Source organism: Haliotis rufescens, unplaced genomic scaffold (genome assembly GCF_023055435.1).
Source record: "Haliotis rufescens isolate VD_foot unplaced genomic scaffold, xgHalRufe1.0.p SCAF_10, whole genome shotgun sequence".
Lineage (NCBI taxonomy): Eukaryota > Metazoa > Mollusca > Gastropoda > Lepetellida > Haliotidae > Haliotis > Haliotis rufescens.
The window spans coordinates 17,724,396-17,743,330 of NW_025963780.1; the positions used below are offsets into that span (position 1 = coordinate 17,724,396).

At 39.7% G+C, this 18,935-nt stretch overlaps 1 protein-coding gene across 2 annotated transcripts in view; it reads right to left on the reverse strand.

Annotated features, from left to right (window-relative positions):
• Positions 1 to 18,935, reverse strand: part of LOC124110717 (rap guanine nucleotide exchange factor 4-like) — a 164,393-nt gene that overhangs the window by 74,441 nt on the left and 71,017 nt on the right. The window lies entirely within an intron of this gene.

Below are 18,935 nucleotides of genomic sequence, written 5' to 3' on the forward strand. Positions count from 1 at the left end.
ATACTGTATTGAACACACATCAGGATAGACAATGTATTGAACACATACCATGACAGATACTGTATTGAACACACACCAGGATAGATACTGTATTGAACACACACCAGTATAGACAATATATTGAACATACACCAAGATATACAATGTATTAAACACATACCAGGATAGACAATGTATTGAACACACACCAGGATAGACAATGTATTGAACACACACCAGTATATATAATGTATTTAACACACACCAGGATAGACAATGTATTGAACACACACTAGTATATATAATGTATTTAACACACACCAGGATAGACAATGTATTATTGAACACACACCAGCATAGATAATGTATTGAAATCACACACAATTTGCCAAATAACTGCTTGAGATCCCCCAGTTGGCATTATGACATGCATTCTCTTCTCTGTCCACTATGATTTGTTTTAAGTGACCGTCATGGTAAATCGATGTTGCTATTAATGATGGCGACTTTGACTGTTCTGCCTGATCAGATCATACAAGATTTTGACAAAATTAATGTAAACAAAGCTGTTGAAATATTGAATAAAATTAAGAAAATGGATTAAAACTTAAAATGAGAAATAAACTGAACCCTTTTTGTTACAAAATAGTGAAATAACGGGATTAACTCATATACTTCTTTCTTGACATGCAATTTCAGATGCTCTGTGCTGGGGGTAATGTTTTCGCTTCAGATAAAAATATCAAAACACATTGTTTGTGTCTCTATGCACCCCCAACTTCACACGTCCATAACTGATTTTTACATAAAGTGCATGTTCCACAATTAACACTGCAATAAAAATACATCAATGTAGATCATTAAATGAAACTTAACATTTATACCTCAGACCTCGCATTCTGGACTAACGAAGTATTTGCATTACTCCAATCAAAGTTGCATAACGAAATTGACATCTGGTTCGTAAACAACATGGATTTCAACGTGCAGATTTCAGCCGATTTCAGGATTTGTCAACTGGGCTTCGACAGACTTTTTCCAAATCGTTTCACGTTTTTAATCAAGATGCTCACATGATTTGACGTACTTTGCGAGGTAATTGTTTTATTACAATATAGATCTTGATCATCGATCACATCATCTTGACTGGAAACCACTCTTTTGTTTGAAGCAAATGCAATCGATATGAGAAGTGGAATCTGGTCTATAGGAGGGGCATAGAAGGGACATAAGTCGTAATCGCCACTTTTGGTTCTACGATTGAGCCCAGAAACACACCAGTGACCATGTCATATGATTTTCAGCCAGCATAAGGTGTAGCATTATAGTTCTAAGAACATTTTTACAAATATTCAGTTGATTTTTCTTCCATCATTCCTGTTGATGCAATTGTTAAGGGTACAAATTCACTAGAGAGAATCATCCTGACACGAGAGAAAATCATCCCCGGGATAAAAAATAGGGTAGAATAATATTCACTCTTACACATGCACATCGCAATAATCTTGATCAAAATGTTAAAGCCCATTTCACCTCACCTCACCTCACCTCACATACTGACTACCTTAATTCAAGTAAGCTGAGAACTTTGTGATGGTGTGATGGGCCTCTGATGACCACATTCTGTTCCATAGTTTCTCATCCACATAGGCCAGCATCAAGTCAAGAAAGACACTTGAGATGAACTGGGTATGAAGTTGTCACTTTCACTTGCCCCCTCAGTACCAGATACACATATCATTTCAGGCAGGACCAACTTAATGTTGTAAATGTACCTTGTGCCTCCGATATCCACATGATTAATAAGTCTTACAAAAGCTAGAATATTACTATCAAATAGTAATGTTTTTAAGTCATTCTTATTTGTATATTTACTTTCTCCTGTGATGGCACATATCTCGTGTGGGGCCTTGAGATCTTGATGAAATAGACCCTAGAATATGTGCAACATGGCATGTCTACAATCCTGATAAATAATTTGTCAGACAATTTACAAAAGTTACAGCAACAATGATCAATGTTGTTTGTGTAAGCAGTGTCTTACAAAACACTTTCTTATCTGATGAGATTCATGCAAAATTCATCTGTGAAGTGGCACCTCTGTTGAAGTGAGCAAATCCGTCACCAACTGCTCGGCTGTTTGATTATGGGCCAGCAGAGTACAAGCTTACACGTTCCTTCTTTACTGATAATGGTCATTGGGATCCAGGAACTGCAGTCACAAGTCTTTTCTTGGAGTAAGGAACCGACCTTTGGATATTCTTGAGGGGAGCTGGGATTTAAACCCCCCCCCCCCCCTTAAAATACTTGAAAAAAATAACAGCCTCAGTTTTCACCAAAAAAATAGATACAAAAATTGTTCGCAGGACAAGATTTCCCCATAAAAAGTGTTGTACCAAGACACTAGGATATCGGACACGGAGCTACTTGATATCAGTATATCACACTCCAGTATATCACAAACCAGCCTATTACACACCAAATCTTTCTGCCCTGATGACCCTAATGTCTCCTACAGTGTGATACACTCATCCTTCTGCCACAATAACCCTGAAGTCTCCTACAGTGTGATACACTCATCCTTCTGCCACAATAACCCTGAAGTCTCCTACAGTGTGATACACTCATCCTTCTGCCACAATAACCCTGAAGTCTCCTACAGTGTGATACACTCATCCTTCTACCATGATAACCCTGAAGTCTCCTACAGTGTGATACACTCATCCTTCTACCACAATAACCCTGAAGTCTCCTACAGTGAGATACACTCATCCTTCTACCATGATAACCCTGAAGTCTCCTACAGTGTGATACACTCATCCTTCTACCATGATAACCCTGAAGTCTCCTACAGTGTGATACACTCATCCTTCTGCCACCACAATAACCCTGAAGTCTCCTACAGTGTGATACACTCATCCTGCTGCCAGAATATCCCTGAAGTCTCCTACTGTGTGATACACTCATCCTTATGCCACAATAACCCTGAAGTCTCCTACAGTGTGATACACTCATCCTTCTGCCATAATACCCCTGAAGTCTCCTACAGTGTGATACACTCATCCTGCTGCCCTAGTTACCAGTGTCACAGCTCCAGCCAGCTCGCCCCTGTAATGGCAGACTGGACATCAAGTGGGATTAGGCTCACATAGTTGGATGACAAATGACTGTCACCATTAAACCTGATAAGCTCAGTAATGAGATATATCCTAGTATGAGCGAAAATACTAAATCATACAGGATTAGTCTAAATATGTTTACAGATCTGTGATAAGGACACAGTAGCCATCACAACTTTCTTATGATGATTAATAGTAGGCATCAATATAAGATGCCCTTGTAGCAATCTGGATCTGTAGGCAGGAAAACTGAGGATGAGGCCTGTCATTAGGGACCGACCATTTAATGTACATCAGGCTTGGGGGAGGGGACTTTAGTTTGAGACATTAAGACATTGAGATATTGTTTCAGTCAGCAATTATGTGAGTGTAAATATGTTTCCCTGTACATTTGTTCTGGGGGACTTGATGTACTAGGAGTTTTGTTTCTGTGGAACAATAAATCCAGGGGAAAAAAATCTGTGCTTAGGAAAATTGTTATATATGTATGCTTTGCCCCTCAATCCTTTAAATCATAAATATTTTTAAGGTGGGATACGGGCAGAAGTCTTACCCCTAGGACTAATTCATCGCTCACACTTCAAGACATGCAAGTATTTTCTCTTGCAAAGGGGAAAACATTTTTTTTGAGGACCCACCAAACTATATTTTTCAGAAAATCCAGCTAGTCCAGTGAACAAGTTATTTTTTTCTTGAAGGGACAATAGCAAAATGTCAACATTTTCAGGAACAAATTTAAAAAACAAAACATCCCAGATCCCACCTCCCCTACCCCCCAAAATCAAATGGCCTTCCCCTTATGTCACGCAGTTCTTGATGTACTGACTATTTTTTCTGCTATGGTTTTGTTTGCTGTTTAATGCCGCACTCAGTAGCAGCATTCCAGCCATATGACGGCGGTCTGTTAAAAAATCAAGTCTGGACCAATTAATCCAGTCATTGACATCATGAGCATGAATCTGCACAATTGGGATACGATGACTGGCATCAACTAATTCAGCGACCCTGACCCCTGATCCCGTCAGTCGCCTCTTTCAACATGCATGGGTTGCTGTAGACCAGTTGTAAACAGTTGGTTGACGTTGGCATAGCCATCTATCCAATTCATCCCACAGGTGCTCTATCGGGTTCAAATCTGGGGATCTGGAGGGCCAGGGGAGAACATCAACGTTGTTGTTGTGTAGACAGGCTCTTGTGATCCGCGCTGTATGTGGTCGGGCGTTGTCCTGCTGGAATACACCGCTGCCATCCACATCATAACGCTACCCCGACCAAACCTGTCCACTTCCTGTACGCAGTTTCTGGCATAATGTTCTCCCCGACGTCTGTAGACCCATGCTCTTCCATACCCTCGACGGAGGAGAAATCTTGATTCGTCGCTGAACCAGACATCTCTCCATCGCAGTTGAGGCCATACCCTGATGGGGATGCCCCTGCCTGCAAGCGGCCTATGACGCTGTTTCTCTTGTTAATCTTGGCATGTTGTTGAACTGTCACTTTTCGATTGATGCAGATGCCAGGCCATCAAAAACCCTGGTCTTTAATACCGTTCATAGTACTGCTGCACGTGCAGTGCGTGCAGCTCCATGGCCTTTTTGTTAATGCACTGGGTGCATTTTTCCAAATCGTACTTGTTTCCCCACTGATGGTTTGCATGTCCTTTTTGTGATCATTTTGATCCGGGAAATTTGTCACTGACACTACAACACATTAAACCTTTTCATTTTGCACCTCTTGGTCTGCTAATTTTGCTTTTATGGCAAAAAATACCTGTATTGCATTTCTTTTTTTTAAGAATATATTTTGGAAGCCAAGGGACTCACAGCAGTAGTGTTGGGGTGGCCAAGGCATGAACATGGGGGGCACAGACATGGGCACCGCTACCCTTGATTTCCAGTGATTTTACTTATGCAGGGTTTTCCCTTGACTTATAAACATAATTTACTTTAAGGGTCCTTGCAGGCAATACGAGGTTCCTGTAAAGTAATGAAATGCTGGTGTGTACTGGACGTATTGATAATTACTTTATATCCATCACCTGTATATCAGACATCTGTATATCCATCACCTGTATATCAGACACCCATATATCCATCACCAGTATATCAGACATCTGTATATCCATCACCTGTATATCAGACACCCATATATCCATCACCAGTATATCAGACACCCATATATCCATCACCAGTATATCAGACACCCGTATATCCATCACCAGTATATCAGACACCCATATATCCATCACCTGTATATCAGACACCCATATATCCATCACCAGTATATCAGACACCCATATATCCATCACCTGTATATCAGACACCCATATATCCATCACCAGTATATCAGACACCCATATATCCATCACCAGTATATCAGACACCCATATATCCATCACCAGTATATCAGACACCCATATATCCATCACCAGTATATCAGACACCCATATATCCATCACCAGTATATCAGACACCCATATATCCATCACCTGTATATCAGACACCCATATATCCATCACCAGTATATCAGACACCCATATATCCATCACCAGTATATCAGACACCCATATATCCATCGACAGTATATCAGACACCCATATATCCATCACCTGTATATCAGACACCCATATATCCATCACCAGTATATCAGACACCCGTATATCCATCACCTGTATATCAGACACCCATATATCCATCACCAGTATATCAGACACCCATATATCAATCACCTGTATATCAGACATCTGTATATCCATCACCTGTATATCAGACACCCATATATCCATCACCAGTATATCAGACACCCATATATCCATCACCAGTATATCAGACACACATATATCAATCACCTGTATATCAGACATCTGTATATCCATCACCTGTATATCAGACACCCATATATCAATCACCTGTATATCAGACACCCATATATCCATCACCTGTATATCAGACACCCATATATCAATCACTTGTATATCAGACACCCATATATCCATCACCAGTATATCAGACACCCATATGTCCATCACCTATATACTGGACCCCGATATACTGGATACGCATTCCTCAACCTGTTAAACAGCACTCCAGACCCTGGCATGTTTGACAACATTGTTTCAGACACCTGTATATCAGACATTAGTATGTGAGGCACCGGTGTGCTCCTCATGACACACCTAGTTATAATACATTCACGAGCTAGAGACATTCTGTGTTAAACTACTGAGATGGTTTATTACATAGAAGGAGACAGTGACGTCACTTCCAAAATAAAAATATGGTGTTACTTTAGGTCCTCCAGCCATGGCTTCCTTTACAACATCCACTTGTTCATGTTGGGGGAAGATCTGAGGATGACAGCACTTCCTCCATCGGTTCTTCCCCAGGGCCACAGAGGGAGTTGGACTCTTGCACCCTCAGCAAGGTGTTGACAGAATACAGGCAGGTTTAAATACTTCACTAAGCAGGAGTATTGACAGCTTGGTGACAAAGGTTATTAGAGGCAGATTTAGATCAGATTTCCTGACTTCAAAGAAAACAGCAATAAAATGAATGCAGCATGTTGCCTGGAGTGTGTTCTGAAACTTCTCATGTTGAAGTATGTGGGAAGCAGAGCAAGGCACTCTTTGCTGTTCTCAAGCTAGTACCTTGTGTTCTCAGCACCATGTGCTAGGGGTGAAAAGTGCTGTAATTTTAACAGTTCTTTTAAATCATAATTTCAGCAAACAGAAGCACACGAGCCACAAGGCTCTGTAGCTCACCTATGTGTCTTTGAGTAGATGACAGAAGACATAAAGGTCAAGAAGAATGTTGCAAAGAAGTAACAGAAGTTGGATACACTATTCAAACAAACATGAATACTTCATATTGATAGCTGTAATATTTTCATGTCCAGGGCATGGTTGGTAATAATTTATGGGGGTCCATGTCGTGAACATGGGGGTCCCAGGCTGGCGACACATGGCACGCATCACTTGATTAGACTGACAAAATCAACAACTGACACACTGAACTTGGAGTGTATTTCTTATCAGACAAGAAATATCAGTTCCATGTAACATGCAACCTCCAATTCTGATTAGTGTTAATCATTCAAACAGACATACTTTTGTTTGTCCCCTAGGACTCACTGTAAATTATTTGCATCAGTTCCCAATTTGCAATTCCCCACACAGATATGATGTGTGAAGCCCAATTCTGGTGTCCTCTGTTGTGGTATTGCTGGAATATTGATGAAAGGTGTGTAAAACCATAGTCTCAGTCTTCAGTGTATGTGAGGCTACATTATAACATGTACACTGAAATCCTGTTTATACTCAAAGACAAAAGTAACTGTGAGAATGTTATTTGACAGGTTGTGATCATTTGGAATCCCAAACTCCCTTTTTCTCAGAAGAATAAAAGCATTTTGGTGATAAATTTGGCTGAAGATCCCAAATATGTTTTCAAAATATTTTAATTTAAAACTAAAACAAGAAAACAATTCATATTCTGACTGACAAATTTACTGTTCTTTACACAATTAAGTAACTTATTAATTTGCATTAACCAATAAGTTTGTATGATTGCGTGGAGTATTTGTGGAGTATATATCCAGTCTAGCAGATTACCCCATAACTAGACGAGTGAGTGAGTGAGTGAGTATGGTTTTACGCCGCTTTTAGCAATATTCCAGCAATATCACGGCGGGGGACACAAGAAATGGGCTTCACACATTGTACCCATGTCGGGAATCGAACCCAAGTCTTCGGCATGATGAGCGAACGCTTTAACCACTAGGCTACCTGACCGCCCCCTTAACTAGACGAAATGATGAACCTGATCCTTCTATTGGGTTGTTGTCAAGGCCTCTATTTATCCTCCTATGATTCTGGTAACTAGCCATGTCACAATAGCAGAAATTCCAGTTAACTAGATATATTTTCTCAGTTCCCCAGAGTCAGTTAATATGGACAGTCTGATAGTTAAACGAGACAGGAAATTACTGTCTGAAACAACTGTAACTGGCTGGCTCAAAATGACCAGCCGACAGTCCCTCACCGTCACTGATTGCTAATTGCTGTGTACAATATTTATTCTACTATTACATAAGAATGCTTGAATCTGATTGGTCAAAATAAGATTAAAATCAGGTATCTAATTCTTTTAGATATCTCATCATTAACAAGCCTGTCTTTCAAAAACCTTGCATATGAATACATCATTCAAGTTTAGGGTTACCAATTTAACCGTTCTAGTTGTCATGGTGAAATGGCTTCATCATAGAATGGAGGTGAACATCCTCTACAGAGCTCAGCTCCAAACAAAAATCAAGAGGTATCTGTTTTACAGTTAGACTACCTCAGATAATAAAAATGAAATTTCATTCGGTTGAACAGAGTGAATTAGACTGAAATTGATTTCTCTTGAAGGTAAAGCCAGATATAAAGGGAGGTTATTCCCGGTAGAATACGCAACCGTGAGGGGTATATATAGAAATTGTAAAGCCCGGGTAGTTCAATCTCTCCTGTGGTGTCGCCGTTACAGTGCGGTCTGTTTATATCGTTATTTACTTTGCCACGTGTTCTATCGCCATTTTGTTATGGAGCTATCTGAAGATATTAACAAGAAACTTGATAATATTCTACAGCAGTTATCTACATGTCGAGAAGAAGTTGACAGGTCTGTTGAAGACAAACTTGTTAATTTACAAGATAACGTGGCTCGAACAGCGGCTGATATTCAGAAACTCAAAACTGAAAAAGATTTCGTATGGAAACGGGAAATGTGCTATTATTAAAAAGGGTAGCATGAAGACACATTTACAAAATCTTGCATTGGTTATCTGGCAGTTGTGTTTGAGATCCTGTATACGTTTGGAAGTAGACTGGGTTCCCCGAGAACAAAATGATCAAGCCGATTTTCTGAGCAAGCTCACTGATAGAGATGACTGGGCAGTTGCAGACTATGTTTTTCATGTACTCGATGAAACATGGGGACCACATTCAATAGATCATTTTGCTTCTTACTACAACAAGAAGATAAACCGTTTCGATTCTAGGTACTGGAACCCTAATTCTGAGAATGTGGATAATTTTACTTCAGATTGGAGTAATGAGGTGAACTGGATAGTACCACCAGTGTATCTGGTCTCGCGTGTGTTGTGCCATATGCGCAAATACAGAGCAAAGGGTACGTTGGTTGTACCTCAGTGGTACTCGGCAAGTTTCTGGCCTTTGCTATGCAAACAAGGTACATTTTTCAAAGAAGTAAGAGACTTTGTTTATTTGCCGTCTTGCAAAGAAGCTTATGTTCCCAGTCGTATTGGGGGAGGTTTATTTGGTGAAACCGATTTAAACTTTTCAATGATAGCATTGAAAATCGATTTCGGTTATTGAAATGCTTTCTTCTGTTTCAGATGTGTTAGACAGTGTATATCATGATGTTATATCTACCCTCCCAGAAAGTTTAAAACCGAACGTACAAGGTTTGAGCATATTATTAAATGAGGCTAGATCTGCCTCTACAGTGAGATCATACAACTTGGGATTCAAGAGATTTTCTGATTGGGCAGATTCTCATGGTTTGCCGACTTTATTGCCAATTACTCCTATGCACTGCGCACTTTATTTGTTATCTTTAATACAAAGTTGTGAAAGTATTTCTCCTGTCAATACAGCTTTTTACAGCAATATTCGATATGCTCATGTTCTTGTTGGGTTATGCAGTCCCACAGATAATACACTGGTACGAAATGTATTGGAGGCTGGTAAGCGGAGATTGGCTAAACCAGTACACAAAAAGGAACCGATAACAATATCGCAACTTAGTTGTATGGTATCGTCTCTCGAATGTGAGAGATGTTTAAAAGACAGCAGAGTTGCTGCAATGATTTTAGTTGCTTTTGCAGGTTTTCTTCGATCAGTTGAATTATTGCACATTGCACGTTCAGATATCATGTTTTTTGAACATTATATGTCTATATTTATTGAACAGTCCAAACGGACGTGTACCGAGATGGTGCATGGGTAGTCATAGGTGTATCCGATTCACTGCTATGTCCTGTTATGCACTTACAACGTTATTTAACGATGGCAGAGATTGCCGAGGATTCTCAGGAATATGTGTTCAGAGCACTAAGTCCTGTTAATGGTAAATATGTGCTGAGGAAAGATAACAAGCCACTGACTTATACAAGAATCCGTGAAATATTTCGTGTAACTTTGTCCCCTTTTGTCAGTGATGTGTCAAGATATGACCTCCAAAGTTTGTGGTCGGGTGGTGCTACAGCGGCAGCAAACAATGGTGTATCTGACCGTCTTTTTAAGAGACACGGGCGCTGGAAGAGCGAGAATGCCAAAGATGGGTATATCAAAGACAGTGTTACAGCCAGATTAAGTGTGTCCAATTCGTTGGGTTTGTAATATAAGTTGTTTTCCTGTATTCCCTTTCTTTGTTTCTCATGCAGAGTAAATTCCTCGGCGTGTGCCACAGGGGAAGCCACATTGTGTGTTTGTTGTTTATATCTGGCTTGACGAGGTTTTGGAAGAGAAATGAAATTTCATTCGGTTGAACAGAGTGAATTAGACTGAAATTGATTTCTCTTGAAGGTAAAGCCAGATATAAAGGGAGGTTATTCCCGGTAGAGGGCGCAACCGTGAGGGGTATATATAGAAATTGTAAAGCCCGGGTAGTTCAATCTCTCCTGTGGTGTCGCCGTTACAGTGCGGTCTGTTTATTTTATGTTTGTCTTGTGCGTTATGGTTATGAACATTTTCTGTTGTCAGGTGTTGGCAGTCTTGCTGCAAGACAAATGTCGTCACAGTGACGAGTATGGTTCTGAACCGCAAAGCATGGATGGTACCTGGTACATGCATGTATCTTACAGTAAGATGTTACAGTGTCGGTGACTGGCGTGGTTCTGAGATCATATGGATCAAGGCCAAGGACGCCACTGGTGTTTGTAAAAAGAAAATTTCATGCAGAGTAAATTCCTCGGCGTGTGCCACAGGGGAAGCCACATTGTGTGTTTGTTGTTTATATCTGGCTTGACGAGGTTTTGGAAGAGAACAAAGTAGGTTTTCGCCAATGAAACCTGTAAATCTTGAAAGTAACACCAGCAGGATTTAAATGTGAAAAATGCAAGTAGTCTTTGTTCGCACTAATGAAACTTCGCATTTATGTCTCCAAAATGACTATCAGCAATAAGACGGCCTCACTTTGGATAGCGGAAATACCAACTTGAATATAAACACAAACACGGTTTACTGAGCAGCATTTGTAACAAGTATATATAACCATGTCATTCAAAGAATATAGGAATTACACAATATAGGCATCCCATGAGTTATCACTTCTGGGGTCAAGCAATCTCATGAAAATCAGATCTTAGATCTCGCTATCGCTAAACAAAGATCTTAGGATATCCCATTATGGGTCACGTCAGATCGACCTTTTCATCCGACCAATCAAAGCGTCTCTTACCAGATCATGAAAGTGACAGTCGGAATGTGTTTTCTAATCATGCAACCTCGAAAACGTTAACACAGGGTATTCAGAATGACTGATTCCATTAAAATTATCATCTATCTCTCGCTTCCGTGAGATAAACATTTGAATGGAGGAGGCGTTGCACAGTACGTGGGAAGCACTGCCATACAATTGCAACCATATATTAGACATTCCAGAATGTTAGTTTGTTCAGTTTTCAAAATATTAATCAAGAACTGTGCCAACATATTTTTCAAGCGTAGTCTGACTTGGAAGTTGCCAGGTTGAAACAAGCTCGAAAAAGCTGCTTTCTAATTGGCTGACTTCTTGTTAGTCTTTTCAGTGGTTGGTCAAAGTTTGCAAAAGGACGTTCTGATGTGACCTGTAATGTGATGTCCTCAGATCTTTGTTTAGCGGCATTTGACCCATGATCAAAGGTTTCTGGCATGCCTGCAGGATGCAACTCTGCATGGTCAATTGTGCCTCTTGGACAAATGGGACAGTCCCATGCCCTAGTTCGATAAGGAGATCCAATTACACGTAAATAGATACTTTGGCTTCGAATATATAAATTTACTTGTCAGGGTTAGTATCAAGATGTAAGCTTATATTCTTTCATGATTGAGGTCAGTTGTAGAAAGAGTCTGTGAGTAAAGTTTTATGCCGTTTTTAGCAATAACCCAGCCATGGAATCAAATTGGTAATCACAGAACGTTAATATCAATCCATTTTCAGCATCAGCCGGGTCTGGAGTTCTTTCCAACGCTAACTTTACTGGGTGCAACTTATATTTCAAGTGAATGACATTGCCATAGCCTCAATTTTCTGCCGTTTGTAAAACCAAGGGATGTCACTCCAAATGGAATGTTAGGGACAGATGATGTCACGACCCCCCGCGATGATATAGTTCACTTTAAATAATTAAAGTTTGATGTTTAATGGATACTTTTGTTATGAATTATGTATCTGTCAACATAAGGATTGAAGTTGTATTTGTTGGTGTTCATCAGCTCATGAAGACAGTGCCTCATGGGAGCAAATTTACCATGAAGCGCTTCAGGGATCAATAGGATAGAATAGAATTTTAAAACTTTATGTGTATGAGTAATATATAAATGGAGTTATATTTCAAAGTTTTATCCTGCACATACAAACATAAAAAAACCTTATGACTCCAAATGTCAAACTTGAGAATGAGCAATGCATATAAATGTTCAAATTTATATAATTCACCAAAAAATCCTGATGAAAATCAAGCTGACTAGAATTGAAACATTACATGGTTCCTGTGCACTTATAAACATTTCCTATTTATTTGAAGGTGAAACTCTATCTCTTAATCTGAAACATCAATTCAAGGAAGGGTTAAGGAAATATATATTCTTCCAGCTTGTCGCAGCAAGATGTTTAGGTATGCCCTATGCAAACTAAGTGTGCCAGCAAACCAATATGTTGTGTCTGTTTTAGATTTCAGTGCAGATCATTCCACCATGCGTGACAAGATAAAACAAATACATAAGTCCATATTAACAAATCAGTTGCACATTGAGAACCTTTCAGCATATACCACATGAAATAGGTCATCTTCATCAACATTTAGCCATCGAAAGACTGTTAAAGGTCACCGTAGTTCTCCTAATTACTATAATTCAACTTTCTGCTGGTAACAGTCAGACGAGGATAGTTCTCCAAAATAAACTGTTCTACTGTGGCCAAGACAAGTTAATTCTTAGATTTTCATCCTTTTTTCTTCAACAAATGATGTGGGGGCATTTTTTAATTATTTATTTTATTGCTTTCAAAAAACCTTTTTAAGGCATCTGGATACACTGGACGAATATAACATGACCAATAGGGATGTAACGATTCATGAACATTTTGATGCATTGATAATATTCTCAGATGATATGATACATGATACACACGTACCTGTATCGATTAATATTTTAATCTCCTATTGTTTCACACATAGAACATTCAAAAGGCAATGGAACAACATTGCTGGCAAACTGGGTCTACCTACATTTTGATAAACAGTTTTATCGTTATTAACAGATGATATATCTATATTGTACAATGTACATTACTTTCAAACTTAAATTCTGTTCTAGTATTTTTCTAACTCATGTAACACTTAAGTTAATAAAGTAATGATTGAAATAAGATGTTTTTATTTTCAAAGATCGTAGACCAGGTATTCTGGAATTTTCAAGCCTTTGTAATAGTGCTTATGCCATATGAAATATAAAAATTAGTGCAAAATTGCCCCAAACTATGTATCATGATATGAATCATATATCGTGAACAAAGTATCGCGATATTATTGTATAAGGGGACGGTCGTATCATGACATCCCTATTAGTAGTGAGGCAGAGTGTTTGGTAGTGAGGTAAGGCAGAGTGTTTGGTAGTGAGGCAGATTGTTTGGTGGTGAGGTAAGGCAGAGTGTTTGGTGGTGAGGCAGAGGCAGAGCGTTTGGTAGTGAGGCAGAAGCAGAGTGTTTAGTAGTGAGGCAGAGGCAGAGTGTTTGGTAATGAGGTAAGGCAGAGTGTTTGGTGGTGAGGCAGAGGCAGAGTGTTTGGTAGTGAGGCAGAGTGTTTGTAAGTGAGGCAGAGGCAGAGTGTTTGGTAGTGAGGCAGATTGTTTGGTAATGAGGTAAGGCAGAGTGTTTGGTAGTGAGGCAGTGTTTGGAAGTGAAGTGAGGCAGAGTGTTTGGAAGTGAGGTGAGGCAGAGTGTTTGGTAGTGAGGGTGAGGCAGAGTGTTTGGTAGTGAGGCAGATTGTTTGGTAATGAGGTAAGGCAGAGTGTTTGGTAGTGAGGCAGAGGCAGAGTGTTTAGTAGTGAGGGAGAGTGTTTGGTAGTGAGGCAGAGGCAGAGTGTTTGGTAGTGAGGTAAGGCCGAGTGTTTGGTAGTGAGGTGAGGCAGAGTGTTTGGTAGTGAGGCAGATTGTTTGGTAGTGAGGTAAGGCAGAGTGTTTGTTAGTGAGGTAAGGCAGAGTGTTTGGTAGTGAGGTAAGGCAGAGTGTTTGGTAGTGAGGTAAGGCAGAGTGTTTGGTAGTGAGGCAGAGGCAGAGTGTTTGGTAGTGAGGCAGAGTGTTTGGTAGTGAGGTAAGGCAGAGTGTTTGGTAGTGAGGCAGAGTGTTTGGTAGTGAGGCAGAGGTAGAGTGTTTGGTACTGAGGTAAGGCAGAGTGTTTGGTAGTGAGGTGAGGCAGAGTGTTTGGTAGTGAGGCAGAGGCATAGTGTTTGGTAGTGAGGTAAGGCAGAGTGTTTGGTAGTGAGGTGAGGCAGAGTGTTTGGTAGTGAGGCAGATTGTTTGGTAGTGAGGTAAGGCAGAGTGTTTGGTAGTGAGGTAAGGCAGATTGTTTGGTAGTGAGGTGAGGCAGAGTGTTTGGTAGTGAGGCAGAGTGTTTGGTAGTGAGGCAGAGTGTTTGGTAGTGAGGCAGATGGGAAAGAATATCTAATAACTAATTTAGCATGGCTAAAGAGAAATAAATTTACCATTTTGAAAAATCATTCTCTAGGTCTTCATAAACATAACATTTGTATGGTTTCAGAATCAATACTCTCATTAGGTTGCTTTTCTTATAATGATTAATCTCAATTTATAATAGCAAGTAAAATTCCCTTTTGTTTGCACATCACCATATACGGCGATAACCTTGAATGCGACGTTAAACCCCATTTCACCTCACATATGTTTATGCGTGAGTGAGTATTGTTTTACATCCCTTTTAGCAATTTTTCAGAAATATCACCGCAGGGGATACCAGAAATGTCTTCACACCTTGTACCCAATCTCATTAAAATCAGTTCTAAGTTCTTGTGCCGCTAAACAAAGATCTGAGGACATCCCATTACGGGTCATGTCAGAACGACCTTTCGCAAACTTTGACCGACCACTGGAACAACTAACAAGAAGTCGATATCAGCCAATTAGAAAGCAGCTTTCTCAAGCTTTATGGCACTTGTTTCAACCTGGCGACTTCCATTTCAGACTGCGCTTGAAAAACATGTTGACACAGTTGTCTATTAAAATTTTGAAAACTGAACGAACGAACATTCTGGAATGTCTAATATATGGTTGTGATTGTATGGCAATGCTTCCCACATACTGTGCAATGCCTCCTCATTTAAATTTTAATCCCACGGAAGCGAGAGATAGATGATAATTTTGACGGAATCAGTCGTACGGGCTGTAACTGTCGTTCAGAATACCCCGTGTTAACATTTTCAAGGTTGCATAATCAGAAAACACATTCCGACTGTCACTTTCCCTGTCTGGTAAGCGACGCTTTGACTACTAGGCTACCCCACTGCCCCTATTGATATGCGGAGTTCACGAGACTGTCATTATCAGTTAACGCAATCAGTGTTAACATATTTGTATTTAGAGTTCCCATCAGGCTGCTACTGTTTATCCGAAAACCCATCAATATCAAATTTTTAACAAGTCGTCATCGTTTAAAGTGTAGCTCATTAATTGGGATTATAATTGTGTAGTGAGAAAGAAACTCAATCAGTATTTAACAAGTCAATTTCAACGCTAATAATTACGACAATTAAGATAATTACTAATTAGGGAGCCACCATTAAATATTCAGAGAGGGGGTCACCAGGAGGGGCCTGGGAGTTTTGCTGTAGACAGGATAGTTTTTATCACTGCTTCAAAGCACACAATGTTTTGCTTTGAAAAGTAGAGCCAAATAGTTCTGTTGTATTCAGAACACATTGTATAAAACATCCAGCATACCAATCCAGAGAATAATTATTTCGGGGGAAAAACCTGAATACAATTTTTTTTCTGGAAAATATTGTTTTCAAGAATTGTATCCTGTAATAATTTCCGGACAAAGTGACGTATACTATTCAAAAGAAGTTAAAGAACACCTGTTTCTTTAATTTTGCCACAGTTAATCATAACAGATATGATGACATGATAGATTAACTATAGTCATATGAAATCATCGGGTGTTCTTTAACTTCTTTTGAGTAGTATATATTACATTGTGGAAAACAAAATCAGTTATCAAATGATGTGCTACAAAGCAATAATCATTTGACTACTTTTCAATTGCTTCCTGAGAGCTTCTTTGCATCACATGACCTGGCCGTGTATTGTGACCATCTAACATTTCAGCATGAGTGTGCTAATGTTTAAGACATTTAACAAATGACATCAATGTCATAAAGGCTATATGTATTGCCAAAATATACAAGGAAATTCGGGATATATGAAAATAAAGAGTGAGTGAGTGAGTTGTGTTTAACGCCGCTTTTAAGAGTATTCCAGTTATATCACGGTGTGTCAGCTTAATGTGGGAGGAAAGCCTGAAGTGATGCAGGTCTCAGACGTTTACCACTTTGGTGAAACCCACGAGCACGGTAATGGTGCTGACAAACCTAGAAACATAATTGGGGCGAACCGGGATTCGAACCCCCAATCATAGGTTTCTTGCGTGTCCAGGGGATGCAAGTCTGCACAGCGAATCGCAGCACCTTAGACGACTAGGCCACCCGTGCCCCCAAGACATTTAACAAATGACATCAATGTCATATAGGCTATATGTATTGCCAAAATATACAAGGAAATTCGGGATATATGAAAATAAAGAAGAGATGGCGCTGGACCTTTCTCCAATTGTATATCTTCACATCTGTCTCATAAGGGTTGCTTTTCTTCAGTAGATGACTGCAGTGGCTGGAGAACATCCTCAATAATCCAGGGTAGGATATCTTCATTATATCATGATATACACCCATTTGCTACCCTAACATGGTTTTGAGCACAATGCAAATGACATGAAACTATATTTGCCATCCAATCAAATGACACTGATCACCAAGGGACAGTCTGTGTTAGATTAGTGATGAAAGAGATGGGGGATGGCAATACCTGTGAAACAGTCCAGGCTCTTTGTCACAACAGATAGAGATATGTTACACTGGATGATTGAGGAGGCCACAAAACTGCCATGTTTTCATCAGCTATTGTTGAAAACGTTAAGGCCATACAAAAGACAGGGATGGTACAGATTAGTCCTCTACCAATTCAAGGTCTTTTCAAGGCACTTTCAGTGAAATTCAAGGCAAATGAGTAATGTGACGTAATATATAGGAAAGTTACTCATTCCTGATCACAATTGCATTTGACTGCTTGTTTGGTTTTCACCCCGCACTCAGCAATATTCCTGCTGCATGACAGCGGTCTGTAAATAACTGAATCTGGACCAGATTAACATCATGAGCATTGATCTATGCAATTGTGATACAAACATGCAAACAAGGAATGCAAAATCAGCCAGAAAGTTTAATTAACTCATTATCATGAAGCATTATTGCATATGTTTTCACGGACAATCTCAAGCATGTTCAGGTTTTGTATATAATTAGTAAAATACAATTGGATGTGTAACTAAGAAGTATTTCAAGGTCTTTTCAAGACATTTTGTTCATTTTAAGGCCTTTTCAAGGTAAATGCCAATGCAAGGCCTTTTCAAGCCTGTGCAAACCCTGTAAGAAATTAATTATTAGATTAGGAACATAGTGTTTACAAAGCTACGACCTATTAATGCTATTTAGCAGAATCCTTTTATTATTCTAACATACCAATAATGGTACAGTTGGCAAGTGAACGTATTTTGTTGTTGGTGGTAATGTGTGTTCCAGGTGGTCCAGCCATGAACCAAACAAGTAAACAAGTGTGGCCACATGCCCCCACTGAATGTTTCCCAGCAGTGTTATGCAGGCAGAGTAATGATGTCTGCACACACTCAATGCAGCCATTGAGTTGTGTAATTGTGCACAGCATGATGGACTGCATGGCATTAAAAGACTACATGTAACTTGCTGCAAACTCACTAGAAACTAGGACCAGATATTTTTGTATTTCTTGGTTTAATAAAACTATAATAATAATAATAATTCACTTATCATGCGCCATTCACCAAGTGAGTAAGGGAGTACGCTCCTTTTAGCAATATTCCAGCACGATCACGACAGGGAACACCAGAAATGGGCTACGTACCCATGTGGTGATTCGAACCCGGGCCTTGAATCGGCATGAGCGAACGCTTTAACCGCTAGGCTACCCCACAGCCCCTTCACCAAGTGAACCTCATGGCACTATTACCCCGGTCAATAGGTCAGAATGTACTCTATTTTTATTCTCAGCTCCCTGGGGAGTATACAACCACACTGCCTGTGAGACACTAGAGGTTAACAGTCACATAATCATCTTATCCCACCTGGGTACCAATTCACTGTGAACAGGATATACGTATCATGCTTTTTGAAACAATGTCACTTGGCTAGGGAAACACCACACACCTTCAGAGTGGTGCAAGACAGAAGCCCATGAATGTCTCTGGAGT